General features: G+C 35.2%; 1 pseudogene; it reads left to right on the forward strand.

Moving 5' to 3' along the window:
* Positions 1-1289: 1289 nt before the first annotated feature.
* Positions 1290-7222, forward strand: LOC139841432 (uncharacterized; annotated as a pseudogene).
* Positions 7223-7522: the final 300 nt, after the last annotated feature.

Genomic DNA, 7522 nt, shown 5'->3' on the forward strand with positions numbered 1-7522 from the left:
TTAATTAAATATTATATTATATTTATGTTAATAGTAAAAATATAATTTTTACAAAAATTACTTTTACGTTGTCACCTGACTAAAGTTCCGGGTCCGGTTTTCCAAATATAATTTCGTACGCTGAGAAAACTAACAATTTACGTTTTGTAACTCGTATCTTTATCAAAATATATACTTAAATTTATGGAAAACTAACCCACTCAAAAAGAAACTTAATCTTTTGAGTATTGTGGTCATTACTTGTAAAAATCAAAGTTTAATTATTTGTCAAAATATATTTTTAAATTGAAAACGTTTAATATTGTTTTGTAAAATACATATATATATATATTTAATGAACACGTTTTATTAAATATTCGTTTTTATAAAATCACGGACCGTTACATTTATCATTTAACAAAAAGTTTCTAGAAAAGTTACGACTTTTATAATAACGTTAAAACGTTTAATCTTATTAAAATAACTCTTAAATAATTTGGCAAAATGGTTTCAGATATTTATAAATCCTATTATCTTTTACTCTTGCCAATAAATGTAATAATCTTATTTCAAAACCTATTACGTATCTAATACTTTGTTATCGTTATTCATAAATATATAACACGTATACACATAAATGTTCGTGAATCGTCAGGCTTGGTCAAAGGGTAACTAATCATCCAGATATAGATTTCAGACTTTCTAGACTCAACATTAGAGTTTTTGCTTATCGTGTCAGAAACATATAGAGTTTAGGGTTTAAATTTGGTCGGAAATTTCCGGGTCGTTACATCAAGCTTCTTCTTCTCCAAAACCCCAAATCTCTCTCTAGAAATCTCTCTCTCTAAGAATGGATGAGAGTGTTGAATAGATGTGAAAATGAGTTAGGATAAGGTTTTGGATCAGTTTTGAGGTCCCCAAAGCGTCCATATGCGAAAGGACTATAATACCCCTCATTTAAACCCTTTAAAAATGCTGAAAATGCATCAGGGGCAATCGGAGCGCCGCTCAAAAGGGTGGAGCGCCGCTTCAACCTACAGATACTGCAGCCGAGCAAAAATCAGAATTAGCAACTTGTTTTGGCCATAACTTTTCGACCGTAACTCCATTTTTGATGAATCAAATATCGTTGGAAACGTAATAAGATATTTTTTTCAATAGTAAGGCTTTGAAACAACAACTCAAACTTTATTCGGGGTTGAAAAATTACGTTACACACCTTGTAACTCAAACAACATCCAGAATAACGTGTAACAGAAAAACGGGGTGTTACGTGGAGCGACCTAGAAAAACTGCTGCAATATAGGGATATGCATTGGATCCTTTGTGGGGATTTCAATGAGGTTCGAAGTCAAGGGGAACGTTTAAATGCAATATTCAAGCAAATTTGGGCAGACCTTTTTAACCAGTTCATCAACAACAACTGCCTAATTGAAGTTCTACTTGGAGGTAAGAATTTCACCCGTATTTATGACAACGGAATCAAATTTTGTAAGTTAGATAGGTTTTTGGTATATGATGAGCTATGTTAATTATGGCCCAATCTTTCAGCCACCACGCTCGATAAACACCTTTCGGATCACTGCTCTAGTGCTCTTTGTAACGGGTTTAAAGACTTCGGCCCAAAACCTACACATGTATTTAACGAATGGTTATTACTAGAGGGGGCATAAGACATAATGTTTAATGCTTGGAATTTTCGTCAGTTTTCGGGCACCAGGCCTGATTGTATTATGCGTAGTAAATTAAACTAGTGAAATGACCCGTGAAATCACGGGTTTGTTTAAACGAAATAATTTCATGACATGTTTTAGGTATTAAGTGAATGTAAATGCTAAAATCATTTATTTTAATGACCCGTTTGACTAAGAAACTTGCCATTGTTTTTACAAATGTATAGAGACATGTATTTTTGCATTCATATATAACGTAATTAATTTCGTAAAAAGAAGAGAAAATTGCGCGGTTGGTCCCTGTGGTTTACATGAAATGGGGTGTTTGGTCCCTGAACTTCATTTTCGGGGTTGTTGGTCCCTGTGATTTTCAAAACACCCGTGGTTGGTCCCTGTCAGGGACCACCACCCTGAAAATGAAAGTTTAAAACAGGTGTAGTTGGTCCCTGTTATGGACCAACCACGCGTGTTTTGAAAATCACAGGGACCAACAACCCCGAAAAAGAAGTTCAGGGACCAAACACCCATTTCATGTAAACCACAGGGATCAACCGCGCAATTTTCTCTAAAAAGAATCCATATTTGAATTTGAATATTAATAATATAAGAATTATAATTATAATTATAATTATTATATTAAAAGTAAATAATAATATGAGAGATTTTACAATTTAAGAGAGATTAGTATTTTTCTTTATAAAAGATTTTGTATTATTTTTTAATTAAATTAATATAAAATTATGACATTATTATTATTATTATTATGAAAATTAAAGAGTAATTAGCTTAGGACTCTCTATAACTATATAAATAAGGGTGGTGATATTTCTACTTCTTATTTTGATAGATCCACTACAATTGTGTGCAATGTTCTGGTAATATCCTCCGGTAGATACTAGCAAGAGATTTGTGCAAAGTGTTCATTAAGGGTAAGTTAGTAAATATGAATGTATCTATAAATACAATTTGGAAATATATCTCCCTATAAATAACTAATAACGGCTTGAACAAAAACAACAGTCAGGTACTAAACAATCTATGTGAGCAAATTCTAAATCATTCGAAAGCTGCTGATAAATGGGAAACAATAGCCGAATCTAGAGCTTTAACAGATCCAGAAAGACTATTGTGGATGGAAGAGAAGAAACAATGGATTGTGAAAGAAAAAAATTTAAACCAATATGTGGAAACAAAAATCACAGATCAAGTGGACGCTTGAAGCAGATGAAAAATCGAAGTTTTTCCATAATTTCATCAAAAGAAGAGGGCACAAAAACTGCATTAGAGGTATTTTCATGGATGGCACCTGGACTGAAGATCCGCAAACAATAAAAGATGAGGTATTCAGTTACTTTTCTAATATTTCTAGGTCTAATAATTCGGATGAGGAGTGTTATATGGACTTTGATATTCGGATGAGGAGTTTTACATAACAAATAACGTTCCGTTCTCTGTTCAAAGAATGGGCACTGAAACCTTCGTTACAGTCAGTGTTAGCAAATCATGGCAGATTTATAACGAAAGCGAAACCCTAATTATCTACAGTCAAATTTTATTGTCTATTATTATGTTACTTTTATTTATTGAATTAATTAATGACATGCTTTAATCTCTCTATTTTCTGTTTAACAGTGTGCTAAGCTCAGTCTTGTTCTTGTTGGTGAGTTCGTTTGTATGTTTCAGTAAAAAACCTGTTAAAAGTTGTTATCTGTACAGAAATTTCTGCATTTTAATATGTCAGATTGAAGTGATAGTTTTATTACCTATATTTTTTGGCACAGTATCTGTATTCAAAATCTAGTAATTTTTGTGCCATGTGATTTAACAGTGATGTTTGATTTTTGTTATCAAAAACTCGTTTTGATATTTGAAAGCTGTTTAAAGGTCCTCAACTTGCAAAGAAGATTCGGGCACTAGCATCATATCGTGATTATACATTTGCTGCCTATGGAAATGATATTGGTGTATTCAGGCGTGCTCATCAGGTTTGTTACATAAGTTAAAGTTTAAGTATTCACTTACATGGCTGATTTGCAAAGGGCAGGCTAAATATTTAACATTTGAATTTGCATATGTGCGCTTGCATTTGCATTGGTTACTTCCGATTACTACCTATCTTCGTTTTACAATATATTGAAGGATTCATGGTTTTTGCAATATTCTTTACACAAATTGACGTGAAAGAGATTGTTCTTATGAACAGGTGATAAGCATTTGGATTAGTTCTGTTTTAGCCTTCTGAGTCGTAACTGTTACAACTGCACGGTCTCTGATATTATTGTTTCTTTATTTTCAGGAAGAAGAAATTAAATTGAAGCCTGTGATTGCATTTGATGTTGGTAAGTGCTATTGTTATATGTTATATTAGTGCTAATATGGTCTAGGAAGTTGTTCCTTATTCCATCTTTGTAATCTTATGTTTTGGGAATACACTCTGGAGCACTATCCAAGTTTGTGATCTGATGTTACTTTTTTTTTTGTGCTAATTATAATAGCTGAAATTTGGGAACGAGATTGGTCCAACGTAGTCACTTGTCATATGGATACGCCACATGCATATGTATGGAGACTACAAAATTTTGTTCTTGGTGAACATATCCTGACCCCCAACCCAGATAATAAAGCTCCTGTTAAGGTAATAAAAATATTTACAACTTCTCATATTTTCAATTCATCATCATATCATATGAACTACAGTTTAATAAGCATCGTTTGTGTGATGACAGGCGTGCACTATTAGTACGTGTGGAAATATTGCCATATTGGTCACTGTAAATGGCTGGATCGAAAAATTTAATCTTCAATCGGGATTGAGCAGAGGCGCTTATGTGGACATGTCTGAAACACGAAAATCTGCTCATGATGGAGAAGTAGTCGGTGTTGCTTGTGATTCAACAAATTCTATAATGATCAGTGCAGGATATAGTGGGGATGTAAAGGTATGTAGCTCAAACGTTCATGTTTTCACTATTTAAATTTTATATGTAGACGTTTTTTTTAATTAGTATATATATGTCAACTATCTTTTTTAGGTATGGAATTTTAAGGGACGCGAGCTTAAATCTAAGTGGGAAATTGGTTGCAACGTGGTGAAGATCATCTACCACCGTTCTAATGGTACATTTGCTTTGTTTATCTTCTTATACACATATAGATATAGATATTGTAATACCCCGTCCCACATAGATTTGTGTAAGATTGTTTGAGTCCCTTATAAGGTAACTTCCATCCTTACCAGACACAACGCGTTTTGGGGCTACAAGCACAGCATATCTCGTCAGAACTCTGCAGTTAAGCGTGCTCGAGCGGGAGTAGTACTAGGATGGGTGACCTCCTGGAAAAAATCCTCGTGTGGTCACCAAGAAAAAGCCGTGTGCCTACGGGCAGAGCGGACAATATTGTGGTCGCGGTAAGGCGGGATGTTACAGATGGTATCATAGCACTAGCCTCTCGGGGTGTGACGGGCACTCGGCTCGTGCATCTACTGAGGTATAGATTCTGGCTATCAATTTGTTTCGGCCTGACGAGGACGTCAGGATTCTAAGTGGGGGAGTTTGTAATACCCCGTCCCACATAGATTTGTGTAAGATTGTTTGAGTCCCTTATAAGGTAACTTCCATCCTTACCAGACACAACCCTTTTGGGGCTACAAGCACAGCAGATCTCGTCAGAACTCTGCAGTTAAGCGTGCTCGAGCGGAAGTAGTACTAGGATGGGTGACCTCCTGGGAAATCCTCGTGTGGTCACCAAGAAAAAGCCGTGCCCGAGCGGGAGTAGTACTAGGATGGGTGACCTCCTGGGAAATCCTCGTGTGGTCACCAAGAAAAATCCATGCGCCTACGGGCAGAGCGGACAATATTGTGGTCGCGGTAAGGCGGGATGTTACAAATATAGATACAAACCCGTGCTCACATATTTTATGATGATGCTTGTTGAATAAAATTCAGGTCTTTTGGCTACCGTAACTGATGATTTAATCATTCGTATGTTTGATGTGGTGGCACTAAAACTGGTTCGTAAGTTTGAAGGCCATGCGGATAGAATTACAGACGTTTGTTTTAGTGAGGATGGAAAATGGCTTTTGTCATCTAGTATGGACGGTACTCTTAGGATTTGGGATGTCATTTTAGCAAGGCAGATCGATGCAATACATGTTGATGTGTCGATTACTGCTTTGTCCTTGTCCCCAAATATGGATGTTTTGGCAACAACTCATGTTGATCAAAATGGTGTCTACTTGTGGTAAGCATCTTTTTCTGTTGTTTACACGTTCCTGAAAATATAAGTTTATTATGATCATTATAAATCTAATTAATCTATCTATTACTATTATGATTCAGTGTTATCAGGGTGAACCAGACAATGTTTTCTGGAGCTTCAAACATCGATGCGTATGGAAGTGGGAAGGAAGTACTGAACGTTAAGTTGCCTTCCATATCTTCTGGAGACGGTTCTAAAGAAGATGATAATGATGATGATTCTGATAATAAGACCGTTTTAAGCAACTTTAAGCCTGAAGCCATAATTCAAACTACACAAATCGATAAACAAATTCCAGAACTAGTCACACTTTCTCTGCTGCCTAAGAGCCAGTGGCAAAGTTTGATCAATTTGGACATCATAAAGGTACGAATCTCTATTCAATTATTCAATATTTTGTTCTAAAAAACTAAGATGTTGGAGAACACATAATATAAATATTTGGGTTACTATTGTGCAATTTGCAGGCTCGCAACAAGCCGATTGAGCCTCCAAAAAAGCCTGAAAAGGCACCTTTCTTTTTACCTTCAATACCATCTCTTTCTGGAGAGATATTGTTCAAGCCTAGTGAACCGAGTAATGAAGAAAAGGGCTTACAAGATGATCACTACCAAAATTACCGATCTGCCCTCATCACCTTTTGTACAATTTGTCAAGTCGTCTGTTGAGACGAAAAACTGCAAGTTTTTATATTTTAAGTTATGGTTATACTGTTAAGCGGGCTCAATGTCGGTTCACAATGCTGATGTTAAGCCTTCCTTATTTTTTAGTATATTGTAATGTAATTGTAATGTCTGATTTTGCAGTTGAGGCGTTGACAGGTAATCTAAAGAGTTTATCTCCATCAACATTAGATGTGGAACTAAGAATGCTTCAGATAATTGATGATGAAGACGAGCAAGAACCTGAAAATAGACCAGAGCTGCTTATCATTGAACTTCTACTCGATTATTTCGTACATGAAATCTCTTTCAGAAATAACTTTGAGTTCATTCAAGCTCTAATTCGATTGTTTTTGAAGGTTTCCACTAATTCAATCTCTCATCTTTTGTTACATAATTCAAATTGCAGATTTTTTAAAATTATATTTCTTAATTTGTGTGTGTGTGTGGATTTCGAGTTAATCCATTAACATTAATGCCGGTGTTTGTTCTTGTCAGATACACGGTGAAACTATTAGAAGACAATCTAATTTACAAGCCAAGGCACAAAAGCTTCTAGAAGCTCAATCTGGTGTTTGGCAAAAGTTGGATGGATTGTTTCAGAGCACAAGATGCATGGTCTCCTTTCTTAGTAACTCGCAGTTTTGACCTTTGTTTACGCACGTCAGTTTTGACAAAATTGTCTTCAGAGGTCAGTAAAGTAATGATGAATCAAGCCAATGAACAAGTATAAGTTAGTTTGGAGAGTATACAAGAACATATAGCCTTTTGACGCTTTTCATGGAAAGCCGAAATATATGCAAAATAGTCTTGTTTTATGTATCGTTTTTTTTTTTTTTTTTTTTTTTTTTTTTTTGTGTGCAATTAAGTTGACAAATTGATGATTCACAATTCCGTATCTTTTATTTTCTGGGGTAAGCACAAGTTTCCCACCCGAGGCAACTTTGG

The sequence above is a fragment of the Rutidosis leptorrhynchoides genome, chromosome 4, assembly GCF_046630445.1.
Source record: "Rutidosis leptorrhynchoides isolate AG116_Rl617_1_P2 chromosome 4, CSIRO_AGI_Rlap_v1, whole genome shotgun sequence".
NCBI lineage: Eukaryota > Viridiplantae > Streptophyta > Magnoliopsida > Asterales > Asteraceae > Rutidosis > Rutidosis leptorrhynchoides.